General features: G+C 38.7%; 1 long non-coding RNA gene across 1 annotated transcript; it reads right to left on the bottom strand.

Moving 5' to 3' along the window:
* Window positions 1–23598: 23598 nt before the first annotated feature.
* Window positions 23599–24465, bottom strand: LOC149197318 (uncharacterized). The gene is made up of 3 exons (XR_016254177.1): window positions 24193–24465; window positions 24025–24094; window positions 23599–23925 (listed from the first exon to the last, which is right to left on the bottom strand). It is a non-coding gene; the product is annotated as an uncharacterized LOC149197318 (long non-coding RNA).
* Between the last annotated feature and the right edge of the window lie 1859 nt (window positions 24466–26324).

Here is a 26324-nt window from a genome sequence, read left to right as displayed (position 1 = left end):
TTGATCGATTTCGTAGCTGTCGAGTTCTTGTTTCTGTGACTGCTTCCGGTTCCAATATAATTTTTCCTTCCTCGTCAAGTTCTGGCAATATTGTTTGAACTGGGAGCTTGTCACCTATAACCTTCTTTAAACATGAAACATGGAAAACTGGGTGCAATCGAGAAGCTGCAGGAAGCTCCAATTTGTATGCCATAGTACCAATCTTTTGCAACACCTTGTACGGACCATAATACTTTGGTGATAATTTATTATCCTTCTTAGCTTGCTTGAGGGACATTTGCTTATATGGTTGTAGCCGTAGGAATACCCAATCACCTACATCAAAACTTCTTTCACTGCGATGTTGATCTGCCTGTTGTTTCATTCTATTCTGTGCCAACACGAGGTTATCCTTTAAGAGTTGGAGGACTTGTTGTTGATGTTCGATGTGATGTTCCACTGCCTGAACCTTAGAATTTTCTCTTAAATATGATGTGATGGATGGTGGTTGATACCCATAAAGTGCCATAAATGGGGTCATTTTTGTTGCTGTATGGAAGGAAGTGTTATACCACCATTCAGCCAGAGGCAACCATTTGACCCATTGTGTCTGTTTATCAGATACAAAGCAACGAAGATATCCTTCCAAACATTTGTTTACTATCTCAGTTTGCCCATCAGATTGAGGATGATAAGATGAGCTATGAGCTAACTGAGTACCAAGACAAGAAAATAATTCTGTCCAAAAATTTCCAGTGAAAATGGGATCTCTGTCACTTACAATAATCTTTGGGTTTCCATGTAGCTTTTGAATTGTTTCCATAAATGCAGTAGAAACTGTACTGGCTTTAAATGGATGTGATAATGCACAAAAGTGTGCATACTTGGTAAGTCTGTCAACTACCACCATGATGACACTCTTTCCCTCAGACTTGGGTAAACCTGTGATAAAATCCATTGAAACCTCCTCCCAACGTTGGCTTGGAATGGATAAAGGTTGTAATAGACCTGTGTCTTAATTGTTTCAACTTTATTTTGTTGGCAAACCAAACATTCCGCCACAAACTTTTGAATATCTGATTTAAGGCCATCCCAAAAAAATTCCTTCTTAACCCTGTGGTAAGTTTTTAAAAATCCTGAGTGCCCTCCTAAGGGAGAAGTGTGCAATTCCATAAGAATCTTTTGTTTTAGCTGGGAATTCTTACAGAGGTATAAGCGATCTTTGTACCATAACGAATCATTTTGTCAGCTAAATGTATGAGACGTACTGGAATCTTGTTGTAACTTTCGAATAAGTGCCCACACTTCTTCATCATTCTTCCATTCCTCCCTTGCTTCGTTTATCCAATCTGGTTGGATAATAGAAATGGCGCACAACAATGCTTCCACATCCTCATCCTTTCTTGAGAGTGCATCTGCCACCACATTTTGCTTCCCTTTTTTGTAGATGATTTCAAAGTCATAACCCAACATCTTTGTGACCCACTTTTGTTGCTCTTCAGAGGATAATCTTTGTTCTAAAAAGTATTTAAGGCTATCATGATCCGTTTTTACCTTGAAGTGTCTTCCCATTAGGTAGGGTCGCCATTTCTTAAGTGCATGGAGTATTGCCAACATTTCCTTCTCATAAATAGCTTTGCTTAAAAACTTTCCCTTGATTGGACGACTTTCAAAAGCAATGGGTCTTTCATCTTGCATTAGAACAGCACCAATTCCATTTCCTGAAGCATCACATTCCACAATAAAGGTTTTTGTGAAGTCCGGTGTAGCTAAGACCGGTGCTTGGCACATTGCCTCTTTAAGATGTTCAAAGGCCTTTGTTGCTTCCGGAGTCCATGAAAATGCATCTTTCTTCAATAATGTTGTTAGAGGTGCTGCTATTCTCCCATAATTCTTAACAAACTTGCGATAATACCCTGTCAACCCAGAAATCCTCGCAGATGCTTTATGGATGTGGGGATTTTCCATTCCTTAATGGCTTTAATTTTGCTAGGGTCTACCTTAACTCCTTCATGAGATACAATATGACCCAAATATTCCACCTCCTGGACTCCAAAGAAACATTTGGATCTTTTTGCATATAATTGTTTCTCCTCCAATAGTTGTAGCACCCTGTCAACATGTTCAACATGATCCTTCCAAGACTTGCTGTAGATTAGTATATCATCAAAAAATACTAACACAAATTTTCTAAGGAATGGTTTGAAAATTGAATTCATCAAACCTTGAAATGTTGAAGGTGCATTGGTAAGGCCAAAAGGCATGACCAAAAATTCATAATGACCCTCATGAGTTCTAAATGCTGTTTTCGGAATGTCTTCAATCTTCATTCTGATTTGATGATATCCTGAACGAAGATCCAACTTGGTGAAGTAAATTGATCCATGCAATTCATCCAGTAATTCATCAATGACAGGAATGGGGAACTTATCTTTAATAGTGAGCTTGTTGAGCTCCCTATAATCTGGACACATGCGCCATGATCCATCCTTCTTGTGCACCAATACTACTGGACAGAGAAAGAACTTTGACTCGGTTGAATTATACCAGCCTCTAGCATTTCTGCAACCATACGTTCAATTTCACTCTTTTGGACATAGGGATATCTGTACGGCCTGATGTTTGGAGGAACACTTCCTGGAATCAGATGAATAGCATGATCATGATCACGCATAGGTGGGAGACCTTTGGGAGTCTCAAATACCTTGGAATGATTGTCCAAGACTTTTTGGAGATCTGGAGAAATAGATGATTCATGTGGAAACATCTAGCGAACATAATTGTGCAATTACACCTCTTTGCTCCTTTTTTAGAAGCTTTGTCATACCATTAGAGCTGATTATCTTTCCTGGTTTCCCTGCAATACCCCTTAATTCAACTTCCTTTCCTTCCGTAGAAAATTTGATGAAAAGTTCTTGAAAATTAAAAGCTATTGTACCCAAGGATTGTAGCCATTGGACTCCTAGTACAACATCAGCACCTCCCATTGGAATGGAAAGCATTGGGCTAGTCAATACATATTCTCCCATGGATAGCTTGATATTATGGCACTTTCCAGAGCAATTTATTGTTCCTCCATTTGCAATCATCACTTGACACTCTGGTGCTGGATATAGGAAGCAATTCAATTCTTTTGCTACCTTACAATGAATAAAATTGTGGGTGCTTCCTGAATCAATCAACACTATTACCTTTTTCTTCTTGATTTGTCCTTCTATCTTGATGGTTTGAGGAGTGGTAATTCCTGCCAATGCATTACAAGATATGGTCGGATTTATTTGTTCTTCATCTAGGCTTTGTTCCTGGAGTATATCCTCTTCTTTTGACCTTTCTTGCTCCTTTTCTTCTTCCTCTTCACAATCTATGTAGAATAATTTCTTCTCAGCACACTTATGACCTTTAGTGTATTTGCTATCACAACTGTAACAAAGCCCTTTTGCTCTTTTTTCTTCCAATTGTTGTGGTGTCAACCTTATAGGTTGTGGAAGACTAGGGGCAACAACACTTCCATCTTATAGTTGTGAGTGGTATGCTTCCTGGTTGCCATAATTTTGCTTTCCATTTTTCTTGCTAACCTGAATGCCTTCTCTAATGAATCAGGTTCCCAAAGGCGAACATCATGTTGGATATTATCCTTTAAAGACCCTATGAACACATCAATCCTATGCTCCTCTGGAATATCTTTTACCCTTATGTTCAATTTTTGGAACTCCTCAATGTGCTCCATTATTGAACCCTTTTGTTTGAGACTTATCAATTGGCTAAAAAAGTGTTGCTTTTTGTATCCTCATAATGTGCTATCAATTCTTCCGTAAAAATTGCCCAAGTGATAAATTGTTTACGAGAGCAAAGCCATTGATACCATACAAACTGATTTGGTTCCAAATATAAAGTTGCCATACGTACCTTTTGTGTGTTTTGCACATTATTGAGATCGAAGAATTGCTCCATCTGTAATATCCATGTGGCGGGATCCTTGCCATCAAACTTCCTCATATCGATTTTTGGAACATGGTGAGTCTTCGATCCAACATTAGAGTCTATGGAATCATGATTAACATTTCTTTTGTTCTCATCATGAGTTTCCTTTAGTACCCTTTCACCCTTAGTGACCATTTCTTGTAGCAAGTTATTCATATTTATCTTCAATTCTTCCATCTTATCATCCATGCCATCAATTTTAGCGTCCATGCCATTCACCTTAGCTTCCATGCCATCCATCTTAACTTCTACGCCTTTCCTTAAACAGTCCATCTTAGCTTCTACACCTTTCTTTAAACCATCCATATTAGCTTCTACATCTTTCTTTAAACCATCCATCTTAGATTCTGTTCATTTTTGTGCAAGGGACAGTTGTTGAACTTGGTCTTGTAATTTTGATATATCATGTTGCATTTCTTCCTCTTCTTCATGAGTCATGCTAGAGCTTTCAGGTTCCTTACTAGGCGTTTTCATTTTCTTTCCTCGAGGCATCAGTTATTGATAATAATTCTCTACTATGCCCTTTGAAATCCTTCAAAATAAATTTTCAAACCAAGCTTAAGCAAAAATTTAAGAAAATCTACACACCTTTTTTCACTTTGTAGGAGCTCGATATTGCCTCTGATGTATCTCTGTACTTTGCAATCATCTAGTTCTGAATTTCTGAGCTGTAGTAGCCCTATGTGTCCTCTTTCCAATTCCACAAGTCTGACCCAAATTGGATTCTCCAAGGAAGAGTTATGTGAAATCTCCCACTGTGACTTGCTTATAGACTAGTTCAGTAGAGCGAACTTGTACGACGTGCCACGAGTCACTATTTCAACCTTTGGATCTGAAACATCCATACAAGAAACTAAAGTCCGTCCTATTTCTGTAACTTCTTACGAATTTTCAATCCGATCCCCAGAGAGAAAGTTATGACGATTTTCCCTAGGTCACCTGTTTTGAATGTAATTCAGGAGTCTGCAAAAAGACCAACTTCCTCAGAGCATATCTCCGCAAATGTCGCACGAAAAGATCTGAAATTCAGACCCAAGGTTTAGCGCGATTTCTTCTCAAATGGGTTTTTTTTGCGACTTCTGAAACGTCACAGAAAAAAAGTTATAGCGAAAATGCCACGATGACCTGTTTGGAGCAGCGAAACCCTAGAATCCAAAGCTCTGATACCAAATGTTATGAAACCAGCTCAAGAAAAGATAGAAAAGATAGATCAACGCCTTAGAATTCAGCCTCTTCGAGGGGGCAACCTCCTTTACATTACATAAATGAACAATTCTTGGATCATTCAAATGACAAAACCTCCTTTCTATATATAGGAGTCTAAGGAGTCACAATATAATCCAGCTGACCTAACAATAATAATATAAAGCCACACAAATAACAATAGAGGGATTCTATGGGGCACAGTAATAACAATATGGGGCCAATAGGGGCACAACAATATTAATAAGGGGTATAACTACAATAGTAATGGGGTAGTCACTAGTATTATAGGGACCCAACATCTTCCTCCATGAGAAGAATTCGATCTGAAATGGGAAGCCTTCCCCTTCCCTTTCCTTGCCTTAATTGTTAAGGCCAGATTTTCTTCATCATCATTCTTGGATGAAGAACCATATTGTGTGCTCCTCCTGATCTCCTCCTCCATAAGATCCGACCACAGTCATTCCCAATCCGACAATTTCTCCCTTCCATTCATAGAGTCCTGGTAGCTATTCCAACTCTTTAGAAGGCTAAGGAGAGTGAGGCTCACCATATCATCATCAGCAGTAGTTATTCCCACACTGCCAAGCTCATCTCTGTAGGTGGTGAGCTTGTTCAAATATGTGGAAATAGTATCACCCTTCTCCATCTTGATTCTTCGAAGCTTATCCTTGAGCGCCAATTTCCTCTGGTTGCTATTATTCTGGTAGAGGTCCTTCAATGTCTTCCACATTGAAAATGGAGTATCCTTCCCATGGAGACTCGAGACAATATGGTCTCAAAATCCCTCAAGGATGATCCGTCTCGCCTTCACCACACACTTCTTCCACTTAGCCAACTCTTGTGCATTAGTTGAAGCTGGCTTTGGGATTTCTTGATCAATGAATTCCTTCAAGCCATTGTCTTCTAATACAACCTCCATTCTATCTTTCCATGCTATGTAATTCAAGCTACCTTCCAAGGCATACTTGAGTCTCAAGCCATAGAATGCCGTTGGTAAACCTTGAAGTATGATATGAATTCGATTTGCACTTGCAACCTCAAACTTCAAACTTCAAATTCTCTTCTCAGTACACTGTTCACAGCTCCAATACCATGTAGAAAATTTGTGATAAGTTAATCCATAATGCAATATAAATCAAAGCCGAATACTATAACCTACTTCTACTATCAATTTGCAGAAGCTTAAAGATTGAGCTGAACAATATAACCAAAAGAAGAAGAATCAATGGCACAATACACATGAAAATACTTTGGGGAAAGCCTCAGCTAAAAACCCCACACTATTGTATTATCATACATGGTGGAAATACATAGGAATTATACAAAGCCTTAGCTCTCATAGCTAGACAGTTCTCAGTACAATCCTCATAGATGCTCATAGGAAATCTTGGCTTCTCTCTAGCCTTCCTCTCTGCCCTCCAAGCTCCTATTTCCTTGTGTTGTTCCTTTTGGATGATTCTCCTTTACCAAGTGGAAAACCTCCTTCAAAACTGCGCAATCCTCAAGGATAAATCCTTGACTGCATGCATGAGTTTTCTCCATGAGAAAACACATGCAACTGATAGTACAATGTCCTTGAACATTTATCTCAACTGGGTCTTTCTCAGAATAGACATGCATGAGTTTCTGATGAGGGAATCTTTAGTTAACTGGAGTAGCACTGGTTGAGCGCATTAATGCATCAACTGGCTGTTAACTCACTATTAGTTCCTCAAACAGTTTGGAACTAATTTAACTGGACTTAACTTAGTAAACTAAGTTAACTAATTACAACTCAAATATAACTCAATCTTATCTCTTCAATTTAAGCGATAACTCTTGCATGACTTCAGAAAGACTTCTAACTTGAATTTCTCCAACTAATTAATTTAAAATTAATTAATTAATTATTTCCAAGTAGCTGTTAAGACTAAATTCGATTTTAATTCACAATTTGATTCAAGGACAAATTAAATTGGAATATTCTTGTTGCCATATTTCAACATTAAATACAAGCATTCCCTCTTTTCCCTTTATAATTTCTATACCTTCAATTTTTTTTTAATGACCTCAACTTGGAAATTAATATATATTTTCACTATAATAGAACATTCTATTATATTCATGCGATGCTAATTAATATTGTATTAATATATATTTTCACTAATATTAATATTGTTACATGTATTCTTAACTAATACTTTATTTATTATTTATTGGGAGTACTTGGAATATAATTGATGGTAGTGGTAATATAAGTTTAATTACTATGAGTTCTCTTCTTCAAAATTTTGTGAGTTCATTCACAATTACGAGTTGAGTAAGTTCATAAGATTGTTTAAGGTAAGCAAATTCTAGAAGTGGGTAGTTAGTAGAAATATTTTGGTTGGTAATTAAATTAAGGTCATTTAATATATTAATGGAATGTTTAATAAAATTAAAGAAATTAACTAAACACTTCAAATTAAATTGGACCAAATTTTGATAATGTGATTAAGACATCTATCAATCTAACTTATTAAAAGAAAAGCTTAACACAATCATATTTATTATGAAACATGCTAATCTAATCTCCACATAATTTGAAAAATATTATCTAGTTTTAGAATTTAATAATTTGAATAATATTAATAAAATCTTAAATCAAACTAAATAATTCATTTCTTTAGGTCAGATAGACCAAAGTTTTGTTGGCATTATGATACATTTATGACACAAGTGTTTTCCTTGATGGCAACTCTCTTAGATGAAAGATCACAATATAGCAGGTAAACAGCAAGAATGAAGAAAGAAAGGTATACGAAGGTTCACTGTATACCAATTCGTGTATACATGCAGGTTCATTATATACAAAAGCGTGTATAACGTACACACGCACTTTCACAGAAGGAAAGGTGCGTACATGTCGGAAAACTAAGTTTTGGTCTGTGGTATTTGGACCATGGTATTTTGGTATTGGTCCATGGTATTTGGTCCGAGGTATTAAACCTAGGTATTGGGTCCAAGGTATCTATCCTACGTGGTTTTGGACCATGGTATTGAGAGAGGCCTAAACCTATATAAGGAGAAGAAGATCATTAGGCCAAAGTGAAGTAAGCAAGTATGAAATATTTGATGAAGTGTGAGATCAAGTATGCAGGTTATGGGTTTATGATGCTCTACTTGATCTGAACCAAGGAGGAGCCTTAGCGGTTGATGGAGGACAAGATCTAATGATGGATCAGGATATTAAGGCTTGGAAGGAATAATCATTATATGGTTTGATTATGTTTATTCTAGATTTGTATATTGATACATGTGTTGATCTGTAAATATTATGATTTGGTTATAACTGAAGTCTAGAATAGTTGCAAAATTATGAATGAATATTTACATATGTATAAGTTGGTTGACCTTGGTAAAAGCGTGTATACACGCATGTCCGACACATTGAAGTAGCGTATACCTTGTGATCTATGATTTTTGAAGTTGCAATTGGTTCTAGTTGTTGATGCAGAGTTCTGGGTTTTACATTGTGTTTTGGTGATAGTATTCTACATATTCAGATTGGTTGATTGTGATTAGCTTCAGTGTTGATGGATGAAATCTACTGATGGATCAGGATCATAATGACTTATCACTATGTGATCTGATAATGAATGGGCTAGATCTAATCACTAACACATGTTCTATCCTCTATGTATGATTATGTCTAAAGTCTGGAAGTGCAACAAAGTGTTTGCAGATCTACACACTGGTTTTCTTCAGGGAAGCTGCGTATACACGCAGGTTGGCTTCTGCCAAATAGCGTATACAATTTGAAGCATGGTTTTAAGATGACAACTGAATTTGAATGATAATGTAACTCAGAACTATGTACTGATCTATCTATTGTAGTTGATTGATTAAAGTATGAATGAATGATTGATCTAGTTGTGTCAAAGGTTCAGAGGTTGTCAGTGATTGATTGAGTTTGGTTGATTCAGATTGAGTTTCAGTAATTGGTTGATGCAGATATAGTTGATGGATATATTTTAGTGGTGATTGATTTTGAACTTCAATGTTGTTAATGAGTCTAGTTTGAAAATTGGATGAAACGTGGCCTTTAGATTATGATATTGTGTTCCTGGAGTATCTAGTTTGAAAATTTATGAAACGAGGTCCTTGGAGGATGTGATCCGGATTTAAACAGGAACGCAACAAATTACAGAGATAACCATATACACAAAGATGTAGCGGAAATAATACTTCATTTCATTAATGGAAAATACTGAAATATGCTTACAATTAGAAATGGAAATAAACCAGCTAGGGCGATGGTAGCTTATCTCTGAGAAGAGATGTGTTGGCTACATGCCTCTGAACTGTGTTACAATGAGGCTCGAAGGCCTATTTATTGTTGAGAAACAATGGAAAACCCTTAACATTCCAAAACCTAACCCTAGGAGATGAAACGCCAAACTATGGGCCCCGTTTGGGGGTAAGTTGGTACATCAACTTCCCGGGGTCGTAACTTTGGCACATGATCTCCGTTTGACGCGTACAATAGCTCATTAGAAAGATCTATCTGAGCACTATCATTGTTGGAACGAGTAACATCGGTCCATTCTATGGACCCATGTTGCCCCCGGATTCCCCAAAAAACGTTGTTTAGGGCCTCAAAACGGCTCCGGAAGTTCAGGACCCGAAAAACTACTAAAAATAGTAAGTTGTGCTACAATTAAGGAAACTGAAAATGCTGAGAAAGACAATGGTGGGGGTCCAGGTGGACTTGGCAGGTGGCCACCAATATCCACCTGGATCATTCCTCCCCCCTTAGGAAGCAATGGTCCCCATTGCGTTGAGTTCCTCCATGAGATGAGGAAACTTCTGCTGAACTTGTTCCTTGGTGAGCCACTTGCCCTGCTGAAGGAGTTGGCCTGCTTTGACAACTCGATACAGTTGGATATTCTGTTGGCGAGGGTTCTTGATCTGTGTGTCCATGATCCGATCAGTTGCAGCTTGTTCCATGCAATCTGGATTTAATTCTGTGGGTTTGAGTTGTTCTGCAATGTCGGATGTGTCTAGCAATGGTGGAAAGTATGGCCGAAGGCGGTCCACATTGAACACTGGGTGCAGGCCAAGGAATGGGGGAATGCTGAGCTCAAATGCATTGTCTCCCATAGCCTTAGTAATGGTGTAAGGACCATATCGGAGTGGTCTCAATTTCCGATAGGCTCCAGTAAGGCGTTTCTTTTGCAAATGCAACCAGACTTTGTCGCCCACCTGAAACTTGTGTGGCACCCGATGTTGATCATGTCGCTGCTTGTACTTGGCATTTTATTTCTCAAGAATGTCATGGACCTACTGGCGAATATGTTGGATGCGCTCAATGAAGCTGGTGGCCTTATCTGTTTCGGATTGGACATGAGCTGAATTCATGTGAGTAGCTGCAAGTGGCATGGCCACATCAATGGGGCATAGTGGCTGGAATCCCAAACCCACCTGAAAAGGGCTATGGCCAGTGGAGCTGTGAAGAGCTCGGTTGTAGCTGTGCTGAACATAGGGGAGGCTCTCGTCCCAGGTGCATGGATGCTTTGAGTTATACATGCACAGAATGTGCACAATCATCCTATTGACAACCTCTGTCTGGCCATCAGTTTGAGGATGGAAGGCTGTGGACTTCGTGAGTTTGGTGTCCAGCATTGACCAGAGACTGGACCAAAATGTGCTGAGAAATCGACTGTCCTGATCTGAGATGATAGACTGTGGGATCCCAAAGTGCACCCACACTCGTTCAAAGAAGAGTTTAGCAGTGGCTTCTGCTGTGATATTCTTCTTGCAGGCCACCATAATGGCCATCTTCGAGAACCTGTTGACGACCACAAAAACACAGTCATTTCCATGCTTAGTGGAAGGAAGGCCTGACATGTAATCCATGGAGATGGATTCCCAAGGTCGAATAGGGGTAGGCAACGGGGTATAGAGGCCGTGCTTCTTAATGGCCGGTTTGGTAATGGCACAGGCAGTACATGATCTGATGTACTTCCCAACATCCTGTCGAAGATTCGGCCAATAGAAATAATTTTGCAATACTGCCACTGTTTTCTCGACCTCGAAATGCCCAGTAGCCCGACTGTAGTGTGCTTCCCGAATCATCTTGGCACGCTCGCTTTAAGGAACACAAAGGTGACCGAGGTGGCATAATAGGGCATCCTGGAGGTGAAAATCTGCAACCTGCCGACCCTCCAAGAGTGTCTGGTATGTGTGGCCGAATTCTGGGTCACTTTTGTAGAGAAGTGGCCAATCAGAAGTCTCGTGCCCACAAGAGTTGAGCACGGTGGTCAGCGCCATGATCGGTGGTCGACTGAGGCAATCTGCAACATTATTGGTGCTGCCCTTTTTATACTTGATATTCAAGTGAAACTGTTGCAGGTATGTAGACCACTTCTGATGGCGATCATTCTGCAATTTCCCTTGGGTTTGTATGAACTGCAGAGGTCGGTGGTCTGTGTGGATGACCGTTTCCTTCCCCAATATGTAATGCTTCCATTGTCGGCAGGCCTGTACAATGGAATACATCTCTTTATCATAAGTGGGGTACTTCCGGACTGTGTCTGAAAGTGTTTCACTGTGATATGCCACTGGATGTCCATGTTGAGTAAGGACTGCCCCAATAGCATAGTCAGAGGCATTTGTCTCGACCTCAAATGGTTGTTGTAAATCTGGTAACGCGAGCACTGGTGCCGTGCAGAGGCGATCCTTCAACTCCCTGAATGCCTTCTGTTGAGATTCAAACCAAAAGAATTTTGCTTTCTCCCCACCCTTGGTGACTTGACTCAAGGGCCAAGAAATATGAGAAAACCCCAACACAAACCTGCGGTAGAAGTTGGCAAGACCTAGAAAGCTGCGGAGCTCTGTTAGAGTGGTTGGAGAGGGCCAATCCCGAATGACTTGGATCTTGGCTGGATCGACATGCACCCCCTGTTCATCAATGATGTATCCCAGATACTGAACCTGGGTCATGCCAAAAGTGCATTTCTCCAAATTGGCACATAGCTTGTGTTGCCGCAGTGTTTGGAGAACCTGTCGGATGTGGTGGAGGTGCTCTTCCCAACTCTGGCTGAAGATCAGAATGTCATCCAAGTATACTACTACACAGGAGTTGGTGAATGGCCGCAAGATGTCATCCATTAACCTCATAAAGGTTGCAGGAGCATTCGTCAATCCGAAAGGCATGACCAACCATTCGAAGAGGCCCTCCTTGGATTTGAAGGCAGTCTTCCACACATCAGAGGGTTCGATTGGTACCTGGTGATATCCCGACTTCAGGTCGATCTTGCTGAAATATTTTGCCCCCTTTAGTTGGTCTAGGAGGTCATCAATCCGCGGGATCGGGTACCTATTACGGACAGTGATCTTGTTCAGCGCCCGATAGTCAATACAGAGTCTCCACGTCCCATCCTTCTTCTGTACCAACACGATCGGGCTCCCACAGGGCGATGAACTCGGACGGATGTGACCTTTCTGCAGGAGCTCCTGAATCTGCCTCTTGATTTCATCGTTCTCCAGAACAGAGCGCCGATAAATTGGTCCATTGGGTAGCGGCGCACCTGGGGTCAGATCGATGGAGTGCTTGACTTGACAGTGCAGAGGAACCCCTGCCGGGGAGGTGAAGATGTCCTCGTACTCCTCCACAATCTTGTCCATCTGTAGTTGTCGTGCAGAGGGGCCCCGTTTGGAGGCCGCGACCACTGTCTTCTTCTTTCCTTGAGGGCGTATCATCAGGAAAACAAATTTCCTGGTTTTGGAAATGATCTTACTGCATTGTTTTGCAGTAATCAAAGAGAGAGCGACAGGTGGTGCTACCTTTGGTATCCTGAACAACTTATTTCCCAATGTAATAATAACAGCACGGGGCCTTGATTCATACACAGCATGTCGCTTCCACAAGTATGGTTGTCCTAGTAATACATCACAAACTTCAAGGGGAGCAATGTCACACAATACCTCATCCATGAAGGGCTTGATGTTGTATGGAAGACGACACTGCTGGCTCATGCGAAGATCTCGTCCTTGGTGAAGCCACCCAATGGTGTATGGTTGTGGATGTGCTGTGGTCGGTAAGCCCAGCCGCTTCACGACCTCTGCCGAAATGAGGTTCTTTTGACTCCCTCTATCAACAATGAACTGTATCGGGGAGCCCTTTACCCACATCTGGGAGTGGAAGAGACGCTCCTCCTCCTCTGGATCTTCGGGTTCATTTTTCTGGATCTTTGCGGTAGCAACAATGGCGCTGGGGTCCGCATCAATGATCTACTTCCCTTTCTCATACCCCTTATCGGGTTCTGACTCAGAGTCGGAACATGCATTTGATTCTGAAACCTTTAGCTCAGCCACCAGTGACTGCTTGGCCCGACACTCACTTGTGTTGTGAGTGGAGCTCTTATGTAACTCGCACCATTTTCCAATGTCCTTTCTCGGCTTCGCGGCGCTGTTCTTTGCTTGTAGCTTTGGCTGGTTGTCTTGGGCTGTCTCGCCTTGGCTTTGTCCTTTGTTCTGTGGTTTAGGGGCACCTTTCCCCTGCTTTGGATTCGCAGATCCAAAGTCTCGCTTCTTTTGTTTAAACTTCTGCTCGACCTTGACGGCATACCGGTATGCTGCGCCTAGCGAGGGGATGTTTAAGAATTGTATTTCTTCCTGGATGTACTTGTGCAGGCAGCCACGGTATTTGAGTATCAAATGTTGCTCCGAATCCTTGATACCCAACTTTGTGCGAAGGGTATGGAAAAGATTGGTGAACTCCGGCACGTCTTGGTCCCTTCCCTGCCGCAGCGTGGTCCACTTTATGTATTCATCCTCATAGCTCCCAACAGGGTAGTACTGCTCCTTGATGGCATCCCGGAATGAATCCCAGGTGGGTGCGGCTGAAAATAGTGAGCCAGTACTTTCATCCTTTTGCTCGCAGTAGGTTTCCCACCAGTCCTTGACGTGGGGGGCTGCTTTGAGGAGAGCAAAAACAATCTTTTCCCGACTCGAAAATTCATGAACAGAAAAATAACCCTCTAGCAAATTTAACCATTTATCTACGGCATCTGCATCTATCTGACCCTCGAATATGGGGATTTCAAAATTAACTTGTACCTTAAAGGGTGTGGCGTTTCCAGAGTAGCTGCTGGAAGCCGATGCGTTGCTTCTGGGTAGCCGCTGAAGGATCTGAGCAAAGTTGTCCATCATCGCGTTCCGTTGTCGCTCGAGGGCTTCTTCGAGCAAGATTTTGATGGGATCTCCTGCCCCCTCGTCTTTCTTCTCGTCCGCCATGGGAGGCCGTCGGGATTTGCGAGGCTGGTCTTGCAAAGGTTCAACCAGTTCAAGCCCTAACTCCTTATATCCCGACCTTGTTGGGGACATGCAAAGAAAAACAGAGAAAAAGCAGACCGCTCTGATACCACTGATCCGGATTTAAACAGGAACGCAACAAATTACAAAGATAACCATATACACAAAGATGCAGCGGAAATAATACTTCATTTCATTAATGGAAAATACTGAAATATGCTTACAATCAGAAATGGAAATAAACCAGCTAGGGCGATGGTAGCTTATCTCTGAGAAGAGATGTGTTGGCTACATGCCTCTGAACTGTGTTACAATGAGGCTCGAAGGCCTATTTATTGTTGAGAAACAATGGAAAACCCTTAACATTCCAAAACCTAACCCTAGGAGATGAAACGCCAAACTATGGGCCCCGTTTGGGGTAAGTTGGTACATCAACTTCCCGGGGTCGTAACTTTGGCACATGATCTCCGTTTGACGCGTACAATAGCTCATTAGGAAGATCTATCCGAGCACTATCATTGTTGGAACGGGGAACATTGGTCCATTCCATGGACCCATGTTGCCCCCGATTCCCCAAAAAACGTCGTTTAGGGCCTCAAAACGGCTCCGAAGTTCAGGACCCGAAAAACTGCTAAAAATAGTAAGTTGTGCTACAATTAAGGAAACTGAAAATGCTGAGAAAGACAATGGTGGGGGTCCAGGTGGACTTGGCAGGTGGCCACCAATATCCATCTGGATCAGGATGAGAGAAGGTTGTAGCCTTCTGTAGGTCAGTGCCTACATACTAGTAAACATATAGGCTAGTATAAGAGCTAAGGGGGTTGTAGCTCCCTTCCAGTAGAAGCTGGAGAACAAGAGAAGGTTGTAGCCTTCTGTAGGTGGAAGCCTGCGTACTGGTATGAGTTTGTGCCAGTACAATGTTGTAAAATTTTTTTCTTAATATTATAAGAAGACAGAGATGACAACAGCAGGTGGTTTTCACCCACATTGGGTTTCCACCTTAAATCATGGTGTTCATGTGTGTTTTCTTATATGTGATGATCTGTTCTATTTTTACTACACTTGGTTACTGTTTATATGATTAATGAAGTACTTATGCACTGATTAAAGATCAACATATGATGAATTAATTGAATCATAAGTTTGTTCCCTTAACTGAATACAGTTGCATGTACATGCTAGTTCCCTTAACTGAATAGCGTATATGAATCTGATTATGGAAATGAAAAAGTTATTGATTTGCTAATATTGATTCACCCCCCCCCCCCCCCCCCCCTCAGTATTATTTCCAACAATTGGTATCAGAGCAGGTCCTTTGGAAGAAGCTTGATTGCTTGAAGGAGATCCGTAGAACAATGGTAAAGAAGCTAAATAAGAAAGCACCTCAAAAGAAGAAGACATCTCAAAGGAACTATGATAGTGGGAGAATCGATTGGGGAATATGTGGAAGCAACTCTTCAGATTCAGAATCACCTCAGAATGAAAATGAACAAGCAAAAGAACTATTAGGTATGAATTTGTTATCCCCTGGTGATACATTTCTCCATCCATTTGAAGATAATGAAAGTGATAGCAAAACAACTGAATTTACTCTTTTGGGTGAGGAAGAAAGATATCAAGTAGAGGCAGAATTTAAAAGGCTTATGGACAAAATTAGAGATCAAAAAGATCTATTGGACAAAAGGGAATGTGCCTTCAAAGAAGAAACTACCAAACTAAAAGCTCAACTAGAGGAAGGAAACAAGGTAAGGAAGCAATTCAAGGAAAAGGAAGATCAATGTCAAAAGCTACAGGATGAAGTGACATCATTAAGAAATGAAGTAAATAAAAGGACCACAACAATCAAGAAACTCAGAGATAGATCCAGTTACTATGAAAGTCTTGAAGCTAAGATCCTCTCGCTAAAAAAAGATCTTAAAGAATCAAATAAGCAGAATAAAGAACTACTCCAAGCTCTTGAAAAACAAGAAAACGAAGTTTTTGAATTAAGACATCAGTTGGAAGAAGGAAGAAAAGTTGAAGGAATCATGAAGAAGCAATGTCTTGAAAAGGAAGAGCAACATCAAGTTAAGGTAAATATTCTAAAAGATAAATTAGAAGAAAAGGATAAGCTCTTACGATTTCAAGATAGTACTAAGATCTTGGATGATATTCTTAGTAGTCAAAGGTCTCCTGCTATCAAAACTGCTCTTGGTTTTCAAGAATTTATTGATGGTGAATCTAATTCACAAAGTAAGACAAGGAACTCTAATGCAAAATCTAAAATTCTCAATAAGGAGATGAAAGGTCAATCCCATCAACAACCAAGGAAAGAAATTCTTCAAAGAAAATATTTTACTCCTAACATTGGAAGTGATAGTCAGCTATTTCCTCAAATGAATAATGTTGAATGTTATGTATGTCATAATTTTGGACATGTTGCAGCCAGATTCAGAAGTAGAATGGTTCAAGACCTTCACACAAAAAGATCATCACATTCCAGGTACTTTAAGGGATATTGTTTTGCTTGCAATAGGTTTGGTCACAAAGCAATTGACTGCTATAGAAGGAATATGAGACATATGAGATGTTACGCATGTAACAAGCTTGGAAATATAGCAAAGGAATGCAGGAACAAAGTACGGGCACCATACCGAAAGGAGAAAACATCATCACACTCGAAGATATGGAAGAAGAAGGAAGTACAATCAGAAAGATTTGGCACAGCACAATATACAGACATGACAGACTCAGAAGGAGCTGAAAGTGTGAAAAATCAGTGTTCTAAGTCTCATGCGCAAGTTTCATGAAGGGAACCCACGTATATACGTGAATTAGACACTACACAGTCGCTTATATGTTAGTTTGAGGAAAATCAGTGGGACAGACTTAGGAAAAAGGGTCTGATATTGTTCAGTCAATTATTTGCTCTGTTTGATAATGGTTACAATCTGCTGATAATGTTTGGAAGTGTTGGTACTCATAAGATGTTATTTTAGAAGTGTTTTTTATCCTCACAAGATAACTTGATGTATATATGATTGATGCCTTGATACTTCTTGTTGATATATGCATGATCAGATCTAACAGTGAACAAATGGAACATGTTCAGGGGGAGAACATGCTATGCTTCTAATCAAGCATTGTTGGAATTATGTTTAGAAGTATTTGGTACCTAATCAATGATGATGATGCTCATGATACATCTTGCTATGATACAGTTATGAGTTTCACATGACAAAATCTCATATGATTCTTGGGGTCACATAGTTGGTGTTCAGATCAAACTTATGGATGATTCCTTGATGATGCATATAGTACTTACATTATGATCTTCATAAGGACAAAGAGAAGTATAAAGCTTAAGTACACAACTTCATTATTTAGTGATAAGCCACTCATTTCCTTTATGCTGCTGTCATCATAACTCCAAAGATGAGTAAAGTTCATATGGTGTAGTTATGATTTCTATAGTTCTTGGCTCTCACATGGTTAAGAATGGTTATTGTTGATGTTATCAAGAAATCTTGACAAATGACCATGAGCTCATAGTCTGCTCGATACATATTGCTATGTTGGATACATGGATGATTACTTAAGATGCATACTGATAGATATTGTTGGTTGGCCAAGGGAATGGTGTTATTATAGGTCTCATGAAGACATAGCTATTTGAAGACATGTTCGAAGACATGGCTTACTTAGTCACATAATGATGATGAGTTCTTACCTTATGATGATAGGTTGATACTCACATATTATCATTGATGCTTATCAGATATGGGATGTTCCCTAGTGATGATACATGGTTGATTGTGGAAAGATCATGTAGTTTTTAATGACGATGTGAAAGTTCATGTGATGACTATGGTGTTTTCTCATATGATATGGTGTGAATGGTTTCGTTACTACTTGGAGATGATTCATGGAAGGAAACGAAGCAAGTTGATCTCGATGAGATCAAGAGGATGAGTTGATACAGACATACTTTGTCACAGGTTGATGATATCTACACTGACATGGACATATACAGGTTGCTGGTCTACATGGTGATTGACAGATGCTGTTGATGATAGTTGTTGATAACTATCATAGTCTTGTTTTAGATATTTGGTCTCTAGGTCATGTATATATTTTAGTTTCAAGGTCATGAAATGACCTGTTTTGTTTCCCCACTATGAATGGGATGGATGATGTAATGTTCTTGTTCTAAGATGTATAAACATTTGGTGTATACCCACTTGGTTGGGTGGATGAGTCAAACTTGGTATATCCCCACTTGGTTGGGAGATTGATGTATGTATGAGTCATTGGTGATAGGAAGGTCATACTCATTTAGTTGAGTTGTAGAGTCATGTTATTTTTTTTGAAAAATATTTTTGCAGACTTGGCATGTGCTCAGGGGGAGCATGAATGGATTGATACATCTTAGCATGTGTAAGGGGAGCTCAATCAGAGATTTCAGCATGTACTCAAGGGGAGTATAGACAACAGAAAGTATATCAAGGGAGAGAATATCTTGGTCTGCCCTTTTCCCTTGATTTCAAAGGGGGAGAGTGAATTGGTGTGGTTGTTGCCATCAAGTCCAAAGGGGGAGATTGTTGGCATTATGATACAGGTATGACACAAGTGTTGTCCTTGACGGAAACTCTCTTAGATGAAAGATCACAGTATAGTAGGTAAACAACAAGAATGAAGAAAGAAAGGTATATGCAGGTTCACTATATACAAAGTCACATATACACGTAGGTTCACTATATACAAAGGTGCGTACAACGTACACACACACTTTCACAAAAGGAAAGATGTGTACATGTCAGAAAACTAAGTTATTGGTCCGTGGTATTTGGACCATGGTATTTTGGTATTGGTCCATGGTATTTGGTTCGAGGTATTAACCCCAAGTATTAGGTCCAAGGTATCTGTCCTACGTGGTTTTGGACCATGGTATTGAGAGAGGCCTAAACCTATATAAGGAGAAGAAGATCATTAGGCCAAAGTGAAGTAAGCAAGTATGAAATATCTGATGAAGTGTGAGATCAAGTATGCAGGTTATGGGTTTATGATGCTATGCTTGATCTGAACCAAGGAGGAGCCTTAGCGGTTGGTGGAGGACAAGATCTAATGATGGATCCAGATCTTAAGGCTTGGAATGAATAACCGTTATATAGTTTGATCATGCTTATTCTAGATTTGTATACTGATACATGTGTTGATCTGTAAATATTATGATCTGGTTATAACTGAAGTCTGGAATAGCTGCAAAATTATTAATGAATATTTACAGATGTATACGCTGGTTGACCTTGGTAAAAGCGTGTATACACACATGTCTGACACATCGAATTAGCGTATACCTTATGATCTATGATTTTTGAAGTTGCAATTGGTTCTGGTTGTTGATGCAGAGTTCTGGTTTTTACATTGTGTTCTGGTGACAGTATTTTGCGTATTCAGATTGGTTGATTGTGATTAGCTTTAGTGTTGATGGATGAAATCTAATGATGGATCAGGATCATAATGACTTATCATTATGTGATATGATAATGAATGAGCTAGATCTGATCACTAACACATGTTCTATCCTCCATGTACGATTATGTTTGAAGTCTGGAAGTGAAGCAAATTGTTTGCAGATCTACACGCTGGTTTGCTTCAGGGAATCTGTGTATACACGCAGGTTAGCTTATGCCAAATAGTGTATATAATATGAAGCATGGTTTTAAGATGACAACTGAATCTGAATGATAATGTAACTCAGAACTATGTATTGATCTATCTATTGCAGTTGATTGATTAAAGTATGAATGAATGATTGATTCAGTTGTGTCAAAGGTTCAGAGGTTGTCAGTGATTGATTGAGTTTGGTTGATTCAGATTGAGTTTCAGTAATTGGTTGATGCAGATATAGTTGATGGATATATTATAATGGTGATTGATTTTGAGCTTCAATGTTGTTGATGGGTCCAGTATGAAAATTGGATGAAACGTGGCCTTCAGATTATGATGTTGTGTTCCAGGAGTATCCAGTTTGAAAATTTATGAAACGAGGTCCCTGGAGGATGAGAGAAGGTTGTAGCCTTCTGTAGGTTAGCACCTATGTACTAGTAAACATATTGGCTAGTACAAGAGCTAAGGGGGTTATAGCTCCCTTCCAGTAGAAGCTGGAGAACAAGAGAAGGTTGTAGCCTTCTGCAGGTAGAAGCATGCGTATTGGTATGAGTCTGCACCAGTACAATGTTGTAAATAGTTTTTCTTAATATTAAAAGAAGACAGAGACGACAACAGTAGGTGGTTTTCACCCACATTGGGTTTCCACCTTAAATCATGGTGTTCATGTGTGTTTCTTATGTGTGATGATCTATTCTATTTTTACTGTACCTGGTTACTGTTTATATGATTAATGAAGTACTGATGCACTGATTAAAGATCAACATATGATGAATTAACTGAACCATAAGTTTGCTAGATATATGCTAGTTGCATTAAATACAATTGCATGTACACGCTAGTTCCCTTAACTGAAGTAGTGTATATGAATCTGATTATGGAAATGAAAAAGTTATTGATTTGCTAATACTGATTCACCCCCCCTCTCAGTATTATTTCCAACAAGTTTGGTCTCAGTGGATGTTAACCATCATCATCATTATCTAATTTTAGAATTTAATAACATAATATAAATATTAAAATTTAATATAATATAATATTAAGGTTTAAAATTATAAATAATTAAAGTTATTTAATAGTGAGGTTATTTCAAATTAGGCTTATTTAATATTAGAAGTATTTAATAATAACTCTTTAAAATTAGGGTAATTTAATATTAGAAATGTTTAATATTAAGATCCTTTGATAAGGATCGTTGAATATTAGTACTATTTAATATTAGGGTTTAGGGTTTAATAATAATATAATATAAATATTAGGGTTTAATTAGGATTTAATAATATAAATATTTTTATAATTTAATATTATAAATAATTAGGGTGATTTAATTTTGGGGTTTTTAAAATTAGGGTTATCTAATTATGGCTATTTAATATTGGGATTGTTTAATATAAACTTTGTTTAATATTAATGTTGATTGAGCTCCTTTGTCATATGAAACTAATGAAGAAGATGTTGAATCCCTCATACATGAAGATAATGTTGACCAAGATTTTTAAGAGTGATAATTTTTGTCCCGAATAATTCTTCTAGACAATGTTAACATTTTTTACCTTAGCAATCTTGGTTGAAGGGACTTCGATATTCATTATAATTGACAACAACAATGATGTCAGAGATATTGCAGAACATGCTATCCATTTTATAAAATATGCCTAGTACTTGGGTGTTGTTAATGACTACTCAATTGGAGAAAATTGTGTCGCCATATTCTTTATCAGAGAAACGAGTTGCTTATGATATAGTTTTATGCCACTTTGTTGATAATGGAAACCATAATCCTCTAAAAATGATTATTCAAGGAATCACTGGAACTGAAAAGTCTTTTGTTATTCATGGCATTTCTTATGATCTTTCTACTTCAGTAGTGAATATTTTCTTATTCATGGTATTTCTTATGATCTTTCTACTTCAGTAACGAATGATATAAGTATGTTGTTATTGCTCGCTCCAAGTGGTGTTGCTGCTTTTAATATGTGTGGAAAAATAATACACTCTACTTTGAAACTTCCTATCAAAGATATGAAACCACTCAATGGCTAGGCTCTAGAAATGTTTCAAGAAGAAATGAGACACATTCTATAACACCCTTGAGCATGGGATAGTTGGCATTCACTTTTACTGATATTTACTTTCATTTTTACTCTTACCATAATCATGAAACAATTTGGTAATTTAAGTTAAAAGACACTTCAAGAGGAATACAAGAAAAGAACATTGTGGTTTTTTATTTTTGGTATGTTGTTAAATTCCTCTTAGTTAAAGAAAGACGAGAACAAATTGAGAAGAGGATATTGGATTCTAGGTAGTTAAAGGAAAACAATTACTCATTCCATGGGGGAATAAAAAAGGAAAAAAAATCTCTCAAACGAGAGGGGGGAGAGAGAATTATTACAGGAAAATATCAGAAAGTATACTACTGAGAGGGGTCTTGTAGATTTGGTAGAAGCCAGTGGAAACCCTGAATAAAGTTCATTATGGATTGGACTAGAGTCTTGGGTCTTGTAATGGTTTTATCTTTAACTACTTTGGAAGGCAGGAGGCTCAGGGGGAGGCCTGGACGTGATTTCCAGACTCACAGGTTGGGTGGATAATAAGTTAATTTCCTTGTTAGATTCCATAACAAGCTGTATTAAACAAATAAGTATTATCTTCTTGAATAAACTGCTTCTTTGTTTTGTATACCTGAAATGAATGATTTCTCTGAAAGACTTGCAGGTTAGTTAGCATAATGATCCCTTACAAGAATGAGTGGAGAATATGTAATGAATGAAATAATGAAAGGTAGAAATGTGTATTATGTTTTGGAAATATATATAGGATTACTGTAAATAAGACAAAGGGTTTTATTTTAAATCTATGATGGAAGTGAGTAAATAACGTGCTGGAAAAAGAAATAATTTTATGTACTGTAACAGTAGTAACAATAATATCAAATGCTCAGACTTCTTCTTGGGTACACCAATCTAAAAATAGAAAAAACAAGAATAGACAAAACCCATAGATGATTATATTGGTATAGACAAAACTGTATCTAATAACCTATAAATAGTAGAAAGATTTTGGTTTAAAGTAGCAAATAAATTCTACAGTAAATTAAATTTCCTAAATGGTTTAGAAAGAATATTTTCCATAAGAAAGATTTCCATTTGTATACATTTTTATAAATAGTGATGAATCTGGGTAGTTCTAAAAGGACCATGGATAGAAATGTCCCAGAACAGTCCAAATTGTTAGTTAAAGAAATTATTACCCAACAACGCATATGCAGGGAAGTAACCTTGTCTACGTGAGGCTGCCTGCCTGTCAGGTGCATGAAACAATTAAAAAAAAGAGAGGAAGAATTAAAAGTCTGTAAAAAAACGGGAAACGAACAGAATCGAGGACTTAGTCAACATTATAACTGAAACCCTAACCTTAAACATTTAACAATGCCATAATTTTAAGAATAATGAGCACGGAAATCCACTTTTCTAACTATTAAATGCTAAGAATCGATGCATTTAAACTTTGTGGTCGAGCCACTGTAATAATAATAATATACCATTGTTTTCAATACAAAGAAACCGTGACATTTACAGAAAACACAACACCAAATAGTAGTCTAACTACATATTTACAAACCCTAGTTGAGGAAATTCCTATTACACTCTTAACAATAAGAACCCTAACCCGAAACTGCAAGGAACGCTGGTTTCCTTTTCCTTCAACAAATAATAGGAAAAACCTCAACATTCATGTCCAAGAAAGATTGGAGTTTTTTAGTGTAACCTAAAATTGTGGTCGAGCTAGATGCCGGAGGCTCAAGCTAGCCTATGCAATGAAGACCTTAACCTGCAAACACAAATGAAGAAACAAATTGTTACCTAAGGGAAAGTAATGCTCTCAAAAAGGAGAAATATTTTCTGTTTTGGTTATAGAATGTAAACTTACCATGACAGACTGTATCACTCATTAGAAACAACAAGGGCTGAAATAATTACACCTTCTTAGGTCGGAAACCCTGCAAGTGTAGCCAACCAAACTCAGTTCCAAGCTAAAATTACAAGCAACAAACCTAGAAATTCTTGAGGTTTTGCATTGTAGTGAGGAGGAGCTTACCTAGGCACCTCTTCCATAGTTCGCCCAACCATTCTTGACGAAAACCAAAATTTATGAAGAGTTTCAGAGCCTTCCTGGAGAGGCAAAAGGGTCGAATGACAATCCAAGCAATAGAACGGGAGGGGTACTATTACCCTAACTCCTATTCACAAAGGGAGAGCTGTCATATCATCCTATTGAATATCCATGGTGGAGAAGTGACCACGCGTCACACTGCTCGCCCTGGTTATAACCCTGTCCCAAGGACAATTGTAGGTTACCTCTGATAAATTTCGACAGTGTAAATCCCGAAAATGAATCAAATGATAAAATACCCTTGGATGTTGAGTTACCATATTTTATAACTTAAATGATTTCCCAATCGGATAGTAATAAAGTACCGACGTGACATGATTGATTAAAAGAAAACAAAAATTTAATCTGTGTTAAACCTTAGTCAATATATGGTGTATCAATGGATTACTCAAAAAGATGTTGATGTTGTTATTTGTTTATTAGAATCATATAAATGAGTTGAGAAGCTTAGTTATACCTTGTACATTAGACATTGCCCAAAGAGTTTTATTACCTAAGCATGGGTGTCAAGTTCATGTAAGGTTTAATATATATATATATATATATATTGTGTTGACATGTTACACATTCAATATATCTTGATTGATGGAATGAACTTTATAGGTCTAAGGTTATTGATCCAGGTCCAGGTGTGACGAAGGACCCTTCCAAGACATTTTACTTTCATGATGTGTTAAATTGCATTTTAAAATAACATTAATGAATACATCTGCATGCGGAAAAGAAGAGGAACATAACAATCATCAGCACATGAAAACATAAGCATTGATAACAGAGTTCGTCAAGGAGGGACTACGTCTTTGGGTCCTGGTGTCAAGATGGTGTAGGCCACTGCATTAAGTGTTGTCAATAATGGTGATGTACCCAAGGAAAAATGATCAAACAAGGAAAAATTACTTCATGTAGGAGTGGCTCTAAGAGATGTTCCAAAACTGGAATTCTCAATCAAAAGACTCCTATCAGTACGACACAAAAACATGCATGATGAACATCCTGCCAACATGGCATAAAAGGGATTTCAAAAACAAAACATGCATGATGACAACAAGATTATCCCAACAACATACAACAAGGGATCTCAAAACATAACATGATGAGTTATGACAACAAGTACATCACATGGAAGATTCCCCATCAAATCAAGCAAGGAATCATGACAACATGTAATAAACAAGATCTTGCATCAACATCAATCAAGGATTCATGCAACATAATGTAGAAGTACATGAACACATCATATACCTCACAACAAAGGGGTCATCTAAAGCTTGATGTTCATATCCTTAGCAAAAACAATCCATAATGAATAACGTTGTTCACATTGTTGATGCACAGGCAGGGCCCACTAACATTCTGGACTTTGGCTCCCCTTGCATCGATAGTTTTCTGGCTTGTCACAATCAGGGGCATCTGAAATAGAAGCTGTCAAAGTGCTGAAGCTTGCTGGACCATCGATCTCACAGCATCGATTGTAAGAAGAAGACTGCTTTGGACTCTGTAATGTAGCTCTATGGTTGTCTAGCTTTGTAGCGCTCTGGCTATGTCGCTGTAGTTTTGTGGCTCTGTCTGACCCTCTAGTTCTTTGGCTCACCTTCTCGTGCTGCCTCGATCAAGATCTGTGGCTCTGCGGCTCTTCGGCGCTCTGGCTTTCAAGCTTCACTGACTAACTCGCGTCACTGTCTACCTATCTCTGGCTTTGTCTCACCCTCTCATTTAGTAGCTCTCCGTCGGGTACAACCTCCTCCTTGGCTTTTTGGCACTCAGGTTCTCAGGCACTCTAGCCTCGGCTCTCGGCATTCATCGTGTTTTATAACATGTTTTTGTGACAAGGCTGCTTAAAACATGTAGTCTATTAGTTTAGAATAGAAGCCGTTTGAACGGAAGGTTCGGATGGCACAACAAAACCATAGAAATGGCCTTTTTTCATTCAAAATCAAAATACACAGAAAAATTGAAAAATCCGAAAAAACAGGACTTCATATTTCATGAAATAGGGCTTTATAACTCAATCGGGTTTGGCCCTTTATCGCTGTCGCTATCGCTTGTTCACTGGTCCT

This window comes from Pinus tabuliformis, chromosome 2_2 (assembly GCF_031772625.1).
Source record: "Pinus tabuliformis cultivar Carrire ecotype Pingquan chromosome 2_2, CPIR1, whole genome shotgun sequence".
Lineage (NCBI taxonomy): Eukaryota > Viridiplantae > Streptophyta > Pinopsida > Pinales > Pinaceae > Pinus > Pinus tabuliformis.
The sequence above is the reverse complement of the archived record's forward strand: the minus strand, read 5'-3'. Positions and strand labels throughout refer to the sequence as shown.